The sequence below is a fragment of the Rhinoderma darwinii genome, chromosome 9 (genome assembly GCF_050947455.1).
Source record: "Rhinoderma darwinii isolate aRhiDar2 chromosome 9, aRhiDar2.hap1, whole genome shotgun sequence".
Lineage (NCBI taxonomy): Eukaryota > Metazoa > Chordata > Amphibia > Anura > Rhinodermatidae > Rhinoderma > Rhinoderma darwinii.
This window is the reverse complement of record NC_134695.1, coordinates 22,817,978-22,835,800: the sequence shown is the minus strand read 5'-3', so window position 1 is coordinate 22,835,800 and position 17,823 is coordinate 22,817,978.

The following is a 17,823-nucleotide window of genomic DNA, read 5'->3' as shown; positions in this document are numbered from 1 at the left end:
GTCATACAAAACTTCAATAGATCTGACATGCGTAAATGAATTATTTAAACATGTGACAAAAAGGTCTTGCAAATAGTTTAAACATCATTAGAAGAGACAATGATCCTAAATGATTCCCTGGACAGCTCAGGTGTTTTAACACTGTGATGTCATCTAGGGGGAGTGAAAGCCGTGTAGCTTAAGTTTTAATATAACAAGTTTTTGTAAGTTTGAAAAACTTTTTCATTAAAGTATGTTCAACTAGTAAACTCTCATATATTATGAAGGTTAAAACATCACCAAATACATATATTTAGTTGAAAATGTGAGACATTTGTTAGACGATAAACAGCTGTCCATGTTATCTCGTCCGTGGTGCTGAAGGACAGCATAATACAAAATGAATGAGAAGAACTGCTCCGTGGTGCTGAAGGACAGCTCCTTTATAAATAAGTCAGCATGCAATGTGGAGGAGGAATAAGATATATGTTTTTGTATATTGGGAATATTTACGTTGTTCTTACACTTATATGCTATATTGTATTCCATCATTCAGGAAACATTGTAAGTGTGGCAATTAGAACAATCCATATTTATTAGATGTGTTTGTACAAGTATATTTAACTTGTGAGCAATACCTATAGACACTCTATGAGTTGTCTCTTCCTATTAGTTCTTCATTGGTCATTACATCTATCCCAATATTTGACTATTATAATTCAACTCTCTGAAAAAAATATTTGTTATGGTCAATAAATATACACGAGATCATTCCTATAATTCATTCCTTGTGGAAAGCGTGTATCCAATTTTAAAATCCACAAAGCTCCCCTATTCAGGAGGAGCTTCCTCCAATCCCCACCTCTTTTGGCATAGTACACTTTCCACACCACAGACTTATAATGTACTAGTGTCACGTTGGTGAAAATCTATGAAATGCTTTGCCGCTCCTGATACATTAGTTTTATTAGGATTTTTTATATTGGTCAGATGTTCTGCCACTCTTTTTTTCAATGCTCTGATTGTACATCCTACATACTGTAGTTTGCATTTGTTGCAGTGTAAAACATATACAACATGAGTAGTATTGCAGTTCATAAACGATTTGATGGGGAAAGATGTGTTATTAAATGAAGAGGTTAGGATGGTGGTATTGGACATTATGCTACACATGGCGCATCTTGTGCCACCACATTTGTGTGAACCAGTGCATGTTAACCATGAGCTTTTGTTATATGCGGTTCTAGGAAAAAGACTCGGGGAAATACGATTCCATTTTGTAGTGGAATTTCTTGCCACAAAATTGCAACCTGCTTTAAGAATGTTTTTCAAACTGCGGTCTTTGTCCAAAATGGGAAGATAACGTTTTATGATGGTCACTATTTGCCCATAATCGCTACTGAAAGGAGTAGAAAAAGTTAAGTTTCTAATTGGTTCCTTCTTGGGATATTTATGTTGTTTTTCAGGATACAGATATTGGAGTCTGGACTTTGCGTTAACAATACTTTTAGCTCAATTGAGCTTGTGTTTGGGATAGCCCCGTGCCGTTAATCTGGTATCAATGATATTGCAATCTGTGAGGAATGCATAATCTTGGGTACATATTCTTGTGGCACGTACATATTCCCCAATGGGTAGATTGTCAATTACATGATTGGGATGTGCACTAGCTGCATGTAGGACCGAATTTCCTGCTGTTGGTTTGTGATAGAGGCTGCTTAAAATGTGTGACTTAAGGGAGTCTCCAGTTAATATAATGTCAAGGAAGGACATCGTTTTGGGGTCCATATTGTGAGTGAAAATTAGATTGTCACCATTATTATTCACATATTCTAGAAAATCCTATATGGATGTATGTGAACCTGACCATATAATCAAAATATCGTCTATGTAACGACCATAATAGTAAATGTCCTTGACATGTGGATTCAAATTGTTGTAAATATAGTGTTCCTCCCACCAAGAGACGTAAATGTTTGCTAGGGAAGGCGAAAATTTGGCCCCCATGGAGCAGCCTAAGCATTGTAGATAAAAAGCATTATCAAACAAAAATAAGTTATGTTTTAAAAGGTGACAAGTGACATCAACAATGTATTCCTTCAATTCGTCTATATATAACTCAAGCTTTGAATGAAATGGTTAATGCTTAAACCCTACCCACAGTATAAAGAGAGACTATATCCAGAGAGGCCAGGATGATCATACCACTGCCTTCTACGGTCCTAAGCTTATTTAGGAAATCAATAGCATCTTGAGCAAAAAATCTGGTATTTATAGCAAATGACCTCAATATTCGATCTAAAAAGATTGCTACATGATTGAAAAGGGATCCCCGGCCCGATACGATCGGACGGTCTGGTGGATCTATCAAGCTTTTATGGACCTTAAGTAAAGTATACAAAATAGGTATAATTGGCGATGGTAACACTAGATAATCAGCCAAAGCTTCATCCACAATGCCATCCAACCTAGCTTTCTCTATCAACAGCCTAAGTTCACAATTCAATTTAGAAGTGGGATCTCTTGACAATTTCTCATATACACTCCTGTCCATTAATTGCCGATGTACCTCTCTGACATATTTCTCTGTGTCCATCACTACCAGGGCTCCCCCTTTATCCGCCCTTTTGATGGTGATGGACTTGTTAGTAGACAATTCAGAGAGTATTTGGCTTTCTTCTACAGTGACATTGGGTCTCACTGAAAATGACATTTCTATGGCCCTCAATTTTTTAAACACCTGTTGAGTAAATTTAATATATGTCTCAATACAGATATCCTGTGGCGGTTGAAACTTGCTCTTAACATACAGGCCAGTCCCTCAATGTAAAGGGAGAACTATCAGTGCTACTAATAGATGTTGCAATATTTTGTACATTATCACTCTCATGGGTGATTTTCGATATACTCTCATTTTTATATATATTTTTTTATATATTTTTTACAGTTGAAGATTGTCCTTCTTGAAGGTTCGTTCACCACACACCAGCGAACATACGACCAGTATGAAGACTACAATTTTTCCTCTCTTTCGGTCCATCTTCTGTGTGTGGTCATAAATGCGAATGTTTTTATTAGATCTTTGCAGTAATTGAAGAGATCATATGGGTCTCAAGGGAGACACTATAGGAGACGATCAGTAGCCAATCAGAAGTCTTGTGTTTATTATGCTGTATATCTGTCTGATAATTTTCTTCAGACACATATTACGAGCGTTCCCTGCAACTATCTCTAATCACTTTTTGTGATCTAGTTTATATAGGCGGTTTAACATAGTAGATGACTGATTGGATTTGAGTAAAGATTGAACTACTTATTGATCCATACATATAGTTAGGGGCCGGTTAATAAACCCCCCTCCCTTTTTCCCATTGACTCATTGGATATTTGGAAACATGTGACTTATTGTCACGTAGTGATGGCGTCCTTGACAACATAACAGATTATGTCCCACAGCTTCTTTTACAAATTACACTGTTAGAATTACAATGTTGTGGCCAATATATTTGAGCCACAAGATGTGGGATCGAGGATATTATAGCTTCTATAGGTACCTGATTGATATTCCTGGCCGATTTGTTCAGTTGGTGGTCAATTCCCTGTTTCTATTGTGCCTCAGCGATTCATTGATTGCAGAGCATCTGCAGTAGCGTCCTAGGATCGGAGCTGAAACCTGGAGTGTGGTGAACTTCCCTTCTTCGTTTTCTATTACCAGAATAACGATTGATGCATTTATATTAACTGTCGATTGAAGATGTATTAAATGTCGTTTTTATACACATTTTTACTATTATGTAACAAGTTAACGGATGTCATTAAGATTAATGTATAATTCACCTGGGAGACACTGATCACGATTTCCATTGGCTGAAATGTACCATGTGATTATTTGTATTTACCTATTTAAGATGATGTTTTGAGACATAATGTTAGGCTTGACAAAGACCCTACACTCACTATGGGTCGAAACGTTGCCTGTTTGTCGTGGATGTTTTGACAATAAAACCACTTTGAAGATCTGGAGACGTGTGCTGTTGTCCTACTATTTGTCTTGGAATATCCTGTGGACATGTCGTAAATGTCCTTCATAGAAAAACCCCTATAAATGCCACGGTCGCTATTGACCACGGCATTTAACTAGTTAAAGGGGTTTGCCATAAAACACATGTATCCCCTATCTACAGAATATGGGCTACATGTGAGATCGCTGGTGGTCCGACTGCTGGGGCCTCCAGCAATAAGGAGAACAGGGGAGCGAAAGTCACCCAAAGCGCTACATGAGAAGCCTGGACTTCCGGGTTCTGTGTCCGGCTTATTTGTTCCACAGCTCCATAGAGATCAATGGAGAGCCGCTCGCGCATGCGCAGAAGAATCCCGTTGATCTCTATGAAGCTGCCGGAACGCGGAAGTCAAATCTTCCCATGCAGCGGTCTTTGTAACTTTCGGTCCCCGTTCTACTTATCAATCACACATCTATCCACTATCCTGTCGATAGGGGATACATGTGTTTTATGACACAACCCCTTTAAACTGCCAGGAACAGCGAAATTGCTATTCCTGGCCGTAATAGCAGTGTGTCACAAGCTGACACCTGCAGTGTATAGAGCGTGCTCAATGCGTGAGCCCGCTCTATACATCATCCCCCTCTAGCTCCATGATGTGCCGGCACGTCATGGGTCGGGAAGGGGTTATGTAATGAAGCGGTTATGGCGCCCGGCGATGCCGGGTCCCTTGACTGCGGACTATAAGACGCAGGAACTTTTTAGCAAGATTTATTCTTGCTAAAAACTGCATCTTATAGTCCGAAAAATACGGTACATGATAATGCGTTAAATGAGACCCTAAGCTATGCCCCTTTTCTCTGACCATCTACTTGTAGTGGGTTGTTGTTTCTTTTTAACCAATTTTTTCCTCGTATCCCTTGTTTTTAGCCACACTATGAAGGTATGTTCACATGGCTTATTTTCGTCTGTTTTTCGGGCCGTAAACGGACAAAAAATCGGAAGCAGCACAGCCTCCGAACATCTGATCATTGATCTCACGCGCTTGCGAAACAGAAGTGCATGTCACTTCTTGAGACGTTTTTGGAGCAGTTTTTCATTGAGACTATAGAAAAACGGCTCCAAAAACGGCCGTAAAAAAGTTGATTAAAAAACGTCTGAAAATCAGGAGCTGTTTTCCCTTTCAGATGTTTTTTTTGCTAAGTGTGTGAACATAGCCTCAGAATCATTAATCTACTCATATATTCATACTGTTTTCTTTATTTAGGTCACAACATGAGCCACAGATATCACTATGACGTTCTTTGCCATATACAAGGGAACTGACATTCTCGACATCTTCTGTATTGGTCCTGGATGCAAATGGATTGGACTCATACATCATTCTGTATTAAAGAGGCTCTGTCACCAGTTTATAACTGCCCAATATCTGACCTAATCTAATAGGCGCTTTAATGTAGATAACAGTTTTTTGTTTGTTTTTTTAAAAATATTTATTTTTGATCAAGTTATGATAATTTTTAGCTTTATGCTAATTTGTCCTTAATGCCCAAGTGGGCGTTGTAAAGAAAAGTGTATGACGCGAACCAATCAGCGTCATACACTTATCCTTCATTCAACACAACGTGATCTCGCAAGATCACGCTGTGACAAGACTTCTGTCGCTCCGCTGAAGGACCTGTGGGAGGAAGAGCCAACAGACATCGCCTCAAGCCGTGGCCAAGACGTTCACCCGAATCTGCAGAGGCTGGAGGCGGTCTGTTCAGTCTTCCATGGCTCCGGTGAAGGACCTTTGGGTGGAAGTTCCATCACAGCGTGATCTCGCAAAATAACGCTGTGCTGTGAAACAAGCTGGGAAACAGACCGTATATACACCTATTTGCTACGAAAAGGACGACATGGATTTTATGCTCCACTAACTTAGGCCCCATGCACACGAACGTGCTTTTATGTGCATGAGGCCTTAGTGGTAAACATTATGATGACTAATGTTGCCTTTGAATGCTGTATTTTTTCACCCACATCTGATTATTGATGTTTTTCAATACATTATTCACCTATTTCTATGTTTATTTCAATATTTCTTATTTCACACTATGCATCGATCACTAACATTCCGGTGCAAATAACATCTTTTACACTACGGGTTTGTCCACACATAACGGAATTGCGGACGGAAAATTCGCAGAATACAGTAGCAGCAAAGTGGGTGATATTTAACAAATCGAATCCACACACTGCGTATTTTTCGTACCGCAGTGTTAACTCCTGCTGTGGAAAGTGGACTAAATTGTTGCGTTTTTCAGGAGATATCACCATCTCCCAGCATTGAAAATAACGCATTAAAATCCGCATCACTTTCTGCAGTAAAAAAACACAGGAAATGATGTGGCTTTTCCGCAGCGGAATTTCTGCCAGTTTATGCTGAATTGCTGCAGAAATTTTCTGCAGCAATTCCGTTGCTTGTGAATAAGTCCTACCTCTTGCACCTTATATTTTTTTTATTTCATTCATATTCTCATTTATGCCCGACTTTTATACCCAGTAAATTAAGTATGTATTTGCTCACTTTGTTTGATTTAGTTCACCCCTTATCCCTAGATGTGCATATTACACCTTTTTATTCTTTTACTTATACACATTATTATGAATTCATCTGTCCACTATCCTATATAGTATCACTTTCACTGCTTCATCAGCATCCAGAGGTCACGTATCCGTATTAATATATATTGGAGTCATTTACTGCAGTACACTAATCCATCTATATCTCCCATTATGAACCAGCAATCTGCTTCATGTCCATGTTCCATGTGTCACGTATGTAATTTTTCACAAATATACCAATTCGCCAGGACGTCACTTGTTAAATTTGCCCCGCTGCTGAATGCGCACACGCAGCACAGGGGCGCTGACCACCTTCCGGCCCGCGTTTCTCATTGGTTGATGCACCTGGTGCATGATTACGTTATTACGCTCCACCATGCATGTGACAAGGGACGCGGGATTGCCGGAAGCATGATCGCCGGCATCTCGTCTCCGTCATGACGCTAGCTGTCCACAGGTGATATGAGACTGAGAATTGTGGGATGTGGCTTATTATTGGTGCTACCTGATATATAATGAGGGCCCCGTTAGGATGACGCCAACCCCAGACTAAGGCAACACCGAAACATGCACCGGGTTTGGTGTCGTCCTGGTGTTTGAGGACTATCATGTCATTTACTCTGCCATGGGTATGCAGTTTTCTTCCAGCCTACCGCAATCTATTTTTTGCATCTTTTCTGTCCTGGTAATGCATCTAGCGATTATCTAACTGCTATCTAAGGAATATACCTAGTTTTCTTACTTTTCACACATTGAGCATATACACAGTCGAGTCACATTATTATGACCACCAGCTAATATCCACACTAACCGCCGTGTGGAGCACGGACAGCAGTTAGACGGGCTGGGAGTGACTCAATAAGGTGCTGGAAGGTTGTCTCGGGTATCTGGAGCCATGCCAACTGCAGTGCAACCCACATTTGCGGGAGGGTGCGTGGGGGAGAATCCAAATAGCAAACAAGACTACCGAGGTGGTTCTACAGATGCTCAATTGGCATCAAGTCTGGAAAAATAGGGGGCCAGGGAAGTACGTGGAAGTCTTCGTCATGCTCTTCCAACCACCGTCGGACATTTATAGCCGTGTGACATGTTGCATTGTCTTGCTGGAAGATTCTATCTGGCTTAGGGAAGACAAACAGCATGTATGGGTGGACGTGTTCTTCCAGCAATGTTTGCAGGGTGTTGGGTTTCTGATGTTTCTCGTCTGACACACCAACGTCCAGCAGAAAACGTGACTCATCGGAGGACACCCTTTGCCAATCATCGGTGTGCCAATGCCGATACGATCGTGCAAATTGAAGACCATCCATCTGCTTCAGCGCCCCATAAGCGGTAGGGTTTGCTGAATCGACTCGTCTGGTAGCCCCCTAGTTGATATTCACAGTGAGCTGCTCCACTGTAGCGGTTCGTTCGACCCTCGCGCACCTTCAGAACTGACATTCCCCTCTCACATCGACACGTGGTGCTCCGCAGTTTCCACATCGGTTATTCGCAATGGTGCCATTTGTCTACTCACTATACACTTTCACCACAGCAGCACACAAACCATTCACAAACTGCGCTGTTTGAGAAATACTGCCACACTTGGCCTGAAAGCCAATAATCATGCATTTTTGCAACTCTGATAATTCGAATCTTTTACCCATGGCAACGATGTTCAGACAACCTATCGCGCACCTTATATACCCACCAAGCCAGCCCACGACACTTCACTTCCTTTATGGGCTACCAACGTCGAAATTAGGTAGTGGTCATAATAACGTGACTCAACTGTATATATCGCATTCTCTGATAGTTTACCTATATTATGCAGTTTTCCCCAGGGTGGGGGTTTTATATGTAAATTTGTATTATTGTACCAGATACTGCTAGTCCATTAGGACTCGTGGAAAATTAATATCATGTCCTCCACCAGGTTTATAACACTAGTTAGTTTCTTATATATTAGAAACCCCCAAAAAGTCACCCCCACTTTAAAAACTTCACCCCTCAAAGTATTCAAAACAGCATTTAGAAAATTTCTTAACCCTTTAGACATTTCACAGGAATTAAAGCAGTGTAGAGGTGAAATTTACAAATTTCATATTTTTTTTGCAGAAATTAATTTTTAATTCATTTTTTTCGTTTTATCAGAGAAATGCAACTCAATATTTATTGCCCAGGTTCTGCAGTTTTAGGAAATATCCCACATGTGGCCCTAGCGTGTTACTGGACTGCAGCACCAACCTCAGAAGCAAAGGAGCACCTAGTGGATTTTGGGGCCTTATTTTTATTAGAATATATTTTAGGCTTGAAGGGCTCTTGCGGTGCCAAAACAATGGAAATCCCCCAAAAGTGACCACATTTGGGAAACTACACACCTCAAGGAAATTATCTAGGGGTATAGTGAGCATTTTGACCTCACAGGTTTTTACAGAAATTATTGGAAGTAGGCCGTGAAAATGAAAATATACATTTTTTAAAAGAAAGTGTAGGTTTAGCGATTAAAGGAGAAAAAGCACAGCAACATTTGTAATGCAATTTCTCCCGAGTAAAACAATACCCAAAGTGTGGTCATAAATGGCTGTTTGGAAACACGGCAGGGCTTAGAATGGAAGGCGCGCCATTTGGCTTTTGGAGCTCAAATTGAGCAGGAATGGTTTGCGGCGGCCATGTCACATTTGCAAAGCCCCTGAGGGGACAAAACAGTGGAAACCCCCCACAAGTGACCCCATTTTGGAAACTACACCCATTGAGGAAATTATCTAGGGGTATAGTGAGCATTTTGACCCCACATGTTTTTTGCAGAAATTATTGGAATTAGGGCGTGAAAATGAAAATCTAAATTTTTTCAAAGAAAATGTAGGTTTAGCTCATTTTTTCTCATTTCCACAAAGACTAAAAGAGAAAAAGCAACACAAAATTTTTAAAGCAATTTCAGACGAGTAAAACCATACCCCATATGTGGTCATAAACGGCTGTTTGGACACACAGCAGAGCTTAGAAGGGAAAGGGTATGTGCAAACGACCTCTTTTCAGACGTAATCGAGGCGTTTTACGCCTGAAAAGACGGCTCCAATACGTCGGCAAACATCTGCCCATTGCTTGCAATGGGACTTACGATGTTCTGGGCAGGCGAGCTGTCATTTTACGCGTCGCTGTCAAAAGACAGCGCGTAAAATTACGCCTGCGGCAAAGACGTGCAGGACACTTCTTGGGACGTAATTGGAGCCGGTTTTCATTGACTCCAATGAAAACCAGCTCCAATTACGTCCGTAAAAGATGCAACGAAAAACGTGTGCACTTTTAAAAACGTCTAAAATTCAGGAGCTGTGTTCTCCTCAAAACAGCTCCGTAATTTCCGACGTATTTGGCGTTGTCGTGTGCACATACCCAAAGAGCGCTATTTGGAGATCACATTTAGCAGGAATGGTTTGCGGAGGCCATGTCACATTTGCAAATCACCTGATGGGACAAAACAATGAAAACGCCCAAAAAATGACTCCATTTAGGAAACTACACCCCTTGAGGAATTCATCTAGGGGTGTAGTGAGCATTTTGACCCCACAGGTGTTTCATAGAATTTATTAGAATTGGGCAGTGAAAATAAAAACAATCTTTTTTTCTTCAATAAAATGTAGCTTTAGCTCAAAATTTTTCATTTTCTCAACAAATAAAGGAAAAAAGAACCCAACATTTGTAAAGCAATTTCTCCTGAGTGCGGCAATACCCCATATGTGGTCATAAACTGCTGTTTGGGCACACGGCAAGGCTCAGAATAGAATGCGCACCATTTGGCTTTTGGAGTGCAGATTATGATGGATTGGTTTCTGGTTGCTATGTCGAATTTGCAAAGCCCCTGTGGGACCAAAACAGTGGAAACCCCCCAGAAAGTGACCACATTTTGGAAACTACACTCCTCAATGCATTCACCTAGGGGTGTAGTGAGCATGTTAACCCTGCAAGTGTTTTGTAGAAATTAGTGTGCACTCGATGTTGCAGAGTGAAAATGGGATTTTTTCCATAGATATGCCAATATGTGGTGCCCAGCTTGTGCCACCATAACAAGACAGCTAATTATTTTGCAGTGTTTCCTGGTTTTAGAAACACCCTACATGTGACCCTAATCTTTTGCTTGGACATTTGATAGGGCTCACTGGAGATACACACCCCAAAAGTTATTAAAAGGCTTGTCCCGGGTATGGCGATGCCATATATGTGGAAGTAAACAGCTGTTTGGGCACGCTTTAGGGTTCAGAGGGGAGGGAGCGCCATTTGGCTTTTGGAGGGTGAATTTTTGCTTGGTAGCAGTTTTGTTTGAGTATTGCTGGTGTTTCCGTTTATAATGTGGGGGCACATGTAAGCTGGGCAGAGTACATCAGGGGCATAGTTAGGTGGTATAATAATGGGGTAAAAAAAACAATAAAATAATCCATAGATGTGTGTTACGCTGTGAAGCAATCCTTTCTGCACAGGCTGGTGTCGCACTGATAAATGATGTCCTTTCTTATCCCCATTTTGGTCCACACTCCGCACCTTTGCAGTTTGGGGAATTGTGCTAGGAAAGTGTTGTCCTGGTATAATACGGGCACCATCTCTTCCAGCGGATGTTTAAGCCCTACCCTTCCTGGTTCCCTAATTTTAGGGCTGATAAATCGCCTCTTGAAACAGAAGAAATGTTCCCCTCGGACCTTCACAACTGCATATTTTTTATTTCCTGACTTATTGGAGCCTTAACTAATTTTATTTTTTCATAGACGTAGTGGTACAAGGGCTGTTTTTTTGCAGGACGAGCTGTAGTTATTATTGGTACCATTTTGGGGTACATGCGACTTTTTGATCACTTTTTATCCTATTTTTTTGGGAGGCCAGGTAACAAAAAAAAAACGCAATTCTGGCATAGTTGTTTTAGAGTTTTTTTTATACAGCGTTCACCATGCGTTATAAATTACATGTTAACTTAATTTTGCGGGTCAGTACGATTTCGGTGATACCTGATTTATAGCACTTTTTTATGTTTTACAACTTATTGCACAATAAAATTGCTTTTGTTCACAGAATGTATTTTTTCTGTCAGCATGTTGTGAGAACCATAACTTTTACATTTTTTCGTCGACGGAGCCCTATGAGGGCTTGTCTTTTGCGAGACAAGCTATAGTTGTTATAGGTATTTTTGAATACGTGCGACTTTCTGATCACTTTTTATTCCAATATTTGTAGGGTAATGTGACCAAAAACAGAAATTCTGGTATAGTTTTTTTTTACGCTGTTCACCACGTGCAATAAATATAATATTTTTATACCTCAGGTCGTTACGGTCGCGGCGATACCAAATACATATGGTTTATTGTATTTTTTCACTAATAAAGAACTTGATAAGGGTACAGTGCGATTGTGTTTTATTTTATCACTTGAAACTTTTATTATGTTTTCAAACTTTTATTTTTTTCACTTTTTTTCAAGTCCCACTAGGGGACTTGAAGGTTCAACTGTCAGATTTTTTTTTTTTCTATTACATTGCACTACCTACGTAGTGCAATGTATTAGATCTGTCAGTTATTCACTGACAGCAAGCCGATTAGGCTTCGCCTCCCGGCGGGGCCTAATCGGCTTCCGTAATGGCAGAGCAGAAGGCCATCGTGTCTCTTGTTGCCATAGGAGCAGTCGGCAGCCCTGATTGAATATCAGGGCTGGCGATCTGGTAGGAACCGCTAAGATGCAGCGATCGCTGCATCGAAGGGGATAATGGCAGGGATCGGAGCTAGCTCCGGTTCCTGCCGTTACAGGTGGATGTCAGCTGTAACATACAGCTGACATCCACCACTGCTGACGCCGGCTCAGCTCCTGAGCCAGCGCCATCTAGCCGGCGGCTACGGAAGCCGTTTAGGCTCCGCCGCCGGCAGGATCCTGACCAGCTTCCGTGCTAGACAAGGTATTCCGTGCTAGGTATTAGGCCTCCGGTTGCCATTGCAGCCACCAGAAGCCTGGTTTAATTGCCGGGGTTCCAATGAGCTGCAAACACCTTAAATGCAGCGATTGCGTTTGAGCGCTGCATTTAAGGGGTTAATGGCGGGGATCGAAGCTAATTTCGATCCCCGCCATTACAGTCGGATGTCAGCTGTAATACACCGCTGACATCCGGCTCAGCTTCTGAGCCGGTGCCCAGCATTTGGCGTATGGATACGGCAAAATGCGGATAGCACTAGCTTTCCATGGCGTACCCATACGTTAAATGTCAGGAAGGGATTAAAGAGACTCTGTCACCAGATTATAAGTGCCCTATCTCCTACATAATGTGATCGGCGCTGTAATGTAGATCACAGCAGTGGTTTTTATTTTTGAAAAACTGTAATTTTTTAGCAAGTTAATTAGCATAAATCTAAAATTGCTCGTTTCTTAATAGACAACTGGGCGTGTTTTTACTTTTTACCAACTGGGCGTTGTACAGAGGAGTGTATGATGCTGACCAATCAGCGTCATACACTGCTCATTGTTCCAGCCCATTGTTATAGCGTGATTATGCAGTGAAAGAAGCTGGGCTGGAACAATGAGAAGTGTATGACACTGATTGGTCAGCGTCATACACTCCTCTGTACAATGCCCAGTTGGTAAAACGTAAAAACACGCCCAGTTGTCTATTAAGAAACGAATTAGCATAAATCTAAAATTGCTCATAACTTGCTCAAAAATGAAAAAAAAAAACACTGTTGTTATCTATATTACAGTGCCGATCAGATTATGTAGGAGATAGGGCACTTATAATCTGGTGAAAGAGCCTCTTTAAGCAGGAAGCCCGGCAAATTGGACGTAGTCGAACAGTTAGAAAGCTCACAAGCTCAAGTCATTTCGTACACAGAGGCCTCGACCTCGTCCTTTGCAGCCCGTCAGGAGAATCTGAACAAAATAATCGATTGGCTGGAAGACCAGGACAACAGAGGTAGACATAATAATTTAAGACTCAAGGGCGTACCGGAATTGGTTCCCCAAGAAACTTTAAATACCTCAGTTAAATAGCTCTTCATTCAGATTTTAGGAGACACCTATTCTGGAGACATCGAAATAGAGCGGGCACATAGAGCTTTAAAACCTAAACCAAAACCTGGTGAACCACCAAGAGACATCATCTGCCGCCTCTAACTCTATAACAAGGGATGACATATTGAGAGCGGCTAGGGAGACTGATTCAATTCTCTGGGCAGGTGCAAATATTCTCATTTTCCAAGATTTTGCCAATGTTACCCACTCTAATAGGAGAATGCTGAAACCTCGGACGGATGCCCTCAGGCAAAGGAACATCCCCTACAGATAGCTCTTCCCTTTCGGTCTGAGTTTTTCGGTAGAAGGGAAACTATTGATATTGTGCCAAAACGCCGACCTGCCTGAAGCCTTGGAAGCTTTAAGTCTGGTCTGGGATGTCTTTCGTCAATCACCCCTCCCACTCCGTGGGAAACAGCTGGCCAGGGGAAAGCTACTAAAGCTAGAAACCGCATGGGCAAGACTACTCCTAGGAAGATCGACATGGATCCGGAATGATTACTCTCACATAATATGTCGTATAACGTCTTCCAACCGGACTGCATGAACTGTTGTTTATTTTCTGTATTATGTAAACATTGTAGTACTTTATGTGAAATTTCTACACACACATTTTGCTTGTTGTTCTACAGCGTCAAAATAACTTAAGTAAGATTATACAACTCTCATTGTGTGTAATGACAATGTTTAAAGGTATTAGTGGATTATTAATAGCAGAGAGACCATTTGTCACAGCATACTCCGCTGCTGCCTGGAGTCTCAAGAAGAACAACGCTTTATATATGGTAAGCTGATTCTTTGCACATATATTATACTGGTGCCGTATATACACATACACATATACATGTTTATTTAAGCGTTGAATTGCGAAACTATATTGCCTGTAACAAGTTACATCTGTCTCTTACAATGCATTTGATATCTGTTCAATGTCCTATACTAATAATCTTTTTCTCTTTCTTCACACTCATTCTGGCGCACCCTCTTATGATGTACATCACCTTACCTTATTACAGGTTTCCTATGTTTCCAGTTAATGATTATAAGTTTGCTTACCCCATTAAGCGGTATGTTGGTTCCGACTCCTCTACACACATGTGAGACACCTAGAGAAGTTTTCATGAGGTACTACAGGTTGAGACACTCAATTCCCTACTATTTTCAAATAGCTAGATATGTTGGGTTTAGACTTCCTCCACACTTTATTTGCTCACCATGACACGCCAAGATATAACTTTTAATTCCTATAACGTCAAACGTTTCAATGACCCTAGGAAACGTAGCCAAGTACTATCCCTCCGTAAAAAGAGCCAGAGCAATATACTTTTATTGCAAGAACCGCATTTTAAAACTACATAATCTTCCTAACCTCACCTACTCACGATACCCGAAATGGTTCCATAGCGCCCAACCCACCTCTGCCTCTAAAGGCGTGAGCATAGCGTTCCATGTAGGTATCCCATTTATTCACGAAGCCTCGTTTTCAGATTCAGAAGGGAGAACCCTGTTCCTCAAGGCACCATAGCTGGCATCAAAATATCAATTGCCAACATTTATGCCCCGAATCACCATCAGGTACCCTATTTGATTGACATCCTTGAAAAATTTAAAAAAACTTTGTGGAAGGTATGATGGTAGTTGGGGGAGATTTTAATTTAGCTTTGGATCCACTTGTTAATACTTCATCCCAAAAATCGGTTATTGCTCACAGAGCCTTATTGGGATGAACGATGCATCGAAACTTCGATACTGTGCATCCCCAAACGGTTCGATACCGCTATTTCATGTATTTCGATACTTAGCTGCGCAGCCAAGTATAGTAACACATGAATGTATGAGAGCGGTACTACGGCCGTGTAATACAGTCATTGCCCTGCTCCTGACACGTGCGCGCCGTCCGGATGATGCGATGCGGCCAGCGCTGCACTAATGAGCGGCGGCATTGAAGACAGAACATGGCAGGCACACTACAAAACACCCCCATGTTCTGTCCTCAGTGCCTGAACCGCCGCTCATTACTGCAGCGCTGGGCGCATCACCTCACGCTGACCGCGCGCGCACTTAATGTCAGGAGCAGGGCAATGACTGTATTAAACATCCGCAGCACCGCTCTATAACGGCGGAGACCAGAGAAACCTCTCATCTCCGCCGCTATTCTCCTGAATGCTGCGATCACAGCGGACTGCCGCATTCAAGAGGAAGTGAGAAGGGGGGATGCCCCTTGGATCGCGTCACAGGAATCCCTGTGACACGATTGAGGGACATACCATATATGGGCAGACAGCCCAGGGTCCATTGAAGGACCCCAGGGCTGTCCTACCATATTTATTGTTGTTAGGGCATACTTCGGTATGTCCTAACAACTGCCTGTGTACTAACAGGCTAGTGTACTGGCATATAGATATATGTCAGTACATTAATGTTTAAAAATAAAGTAAAAACAAAGTAATGTTAAATTTAAAAAAAACACAACACCTTTTTTTACAATAAACATTAAAATAAGTCAATACATAAAATATACATATATTCAGTATTGGCGTGGGCGTAATAACCTGTACAACTATTTTTTTGCATCATTTATGATGTGTACGCTGTAAAAAAATAAAATGAACACTGCTTTCTTTCACTTATTAATGTGAGGCGCGAGGTGTGATGAATTTAACCTCCATGTTCCTCACATTAATAGTAATTAACCCCATCATGTATCTCTGACTGGGAAACATGATGGGATTAATTACTATTAATGTGAGGCGCATTCAAAATTCATCACACGTCGCGCCTCACATCAGAAAACAGAAGAACTTTTTTTATTATTACTGTTGGCAAAGTATCGAAATCGCAATACTAAACGAAGTATCGGTATCGAAGTCCAAATTCTGGTATCGTGACATCCTTAGAGCCTTAGGACGACTCAGGACAAGCCTGAACTTACTCGACTTAATAGACGTTTGGCGTCTTCACCACCCTCATGCCAGAGATTACTCATTCTTTTCAGACTCATTCCTCATTAACTAAACATGTCTTTAATTATTATTTGTGTGCTTCTCTCCTTGTATTGCATATTTCTCTGGGAACCGTGTACATAGTTCTTGGTATTTAACACTTCATATTGCCTTTTATGTATAATTGAAAGCCATATGTTTTTCATTGTCTGTCAGAGGCCTGCGTGCTCTATTTGTTGTACTTTTATTTCCTCTCAATAAAAAGAGATATGCCAAAAAAACAAAAAAAAACAACAAAAACTTACAGCACACAGACCTATACAATTCAATGGGGCTATTCAGACATGCGTGATTTTTTTACGCAGTGCGTTTCTGCTGCGTGAAACTCACTGCATGTCGTATTTTTGTCCGTTTTTGCGGATCACGCACCCATTGAAGTCAATGGGTTCGTGAAAATCACGGACAGAACCCGGACACCATCCGTGTGCTGTCCCTGATTCACGCACCAGTTGCTAAAGAAATGCAGAGAAAAAAATAAATGAATAAAAAATGTGCACCAACACAGACATCAAAAACTGATGACACACGAAGCTGTAATGCAGAAAAAAAACTGGCCGTTTTTTGCGGACGCGTTCATGTGAATCTAGCCTAAGCGATTATTTTTTTTTTTTTATAAGCCTGGAGCACTGAATCACATGTACTGCAATTAATCTAAACCATGTCCCCGAAACCTCATTAACCCCTTCCTGACATCTGTAGGGGGTATGGAACGGGCTGAGTTCACTCCATAAAACGAGTGTGTCGGCTGTGTGTAACAGCCAAGTCTTCAGTGCAACAAGTGGGTTTCTGCCGTTTAACCCCTTAGATGCTGCACTCAAATGTGCCCGCGACATCTAAGCCGTTAGAAACAAGGGTCGGCCCCTTGTGACATTGCATTTATTTTTTTTTTCCTTGTAAACCAAAAGTAGTAAAACAAAAAAACGACATAAAATTTGGTATCGCTACTGCACGGTGAAAACAGTAAAAACTAAACCCACCCCAAAAAAAATGTAGAAATGTTTTTTTTCCCCATTCAACCCCACAAAGACATTTTTCCCAGTTTCCTGCTATATTATATGAAATGGTGGTGTGAAAATCTACAACTTGTTCCGCAAAAAAACAAAAAAAAAAACCCTCACACGGCTATATCGATGGAAAAATAAAAAAAAGTTCAATAAAGTTAAATACAAACAACCTGTTGCCACTTTCTTCAATTAAAGCGACGCAGTAAATCTCCATTT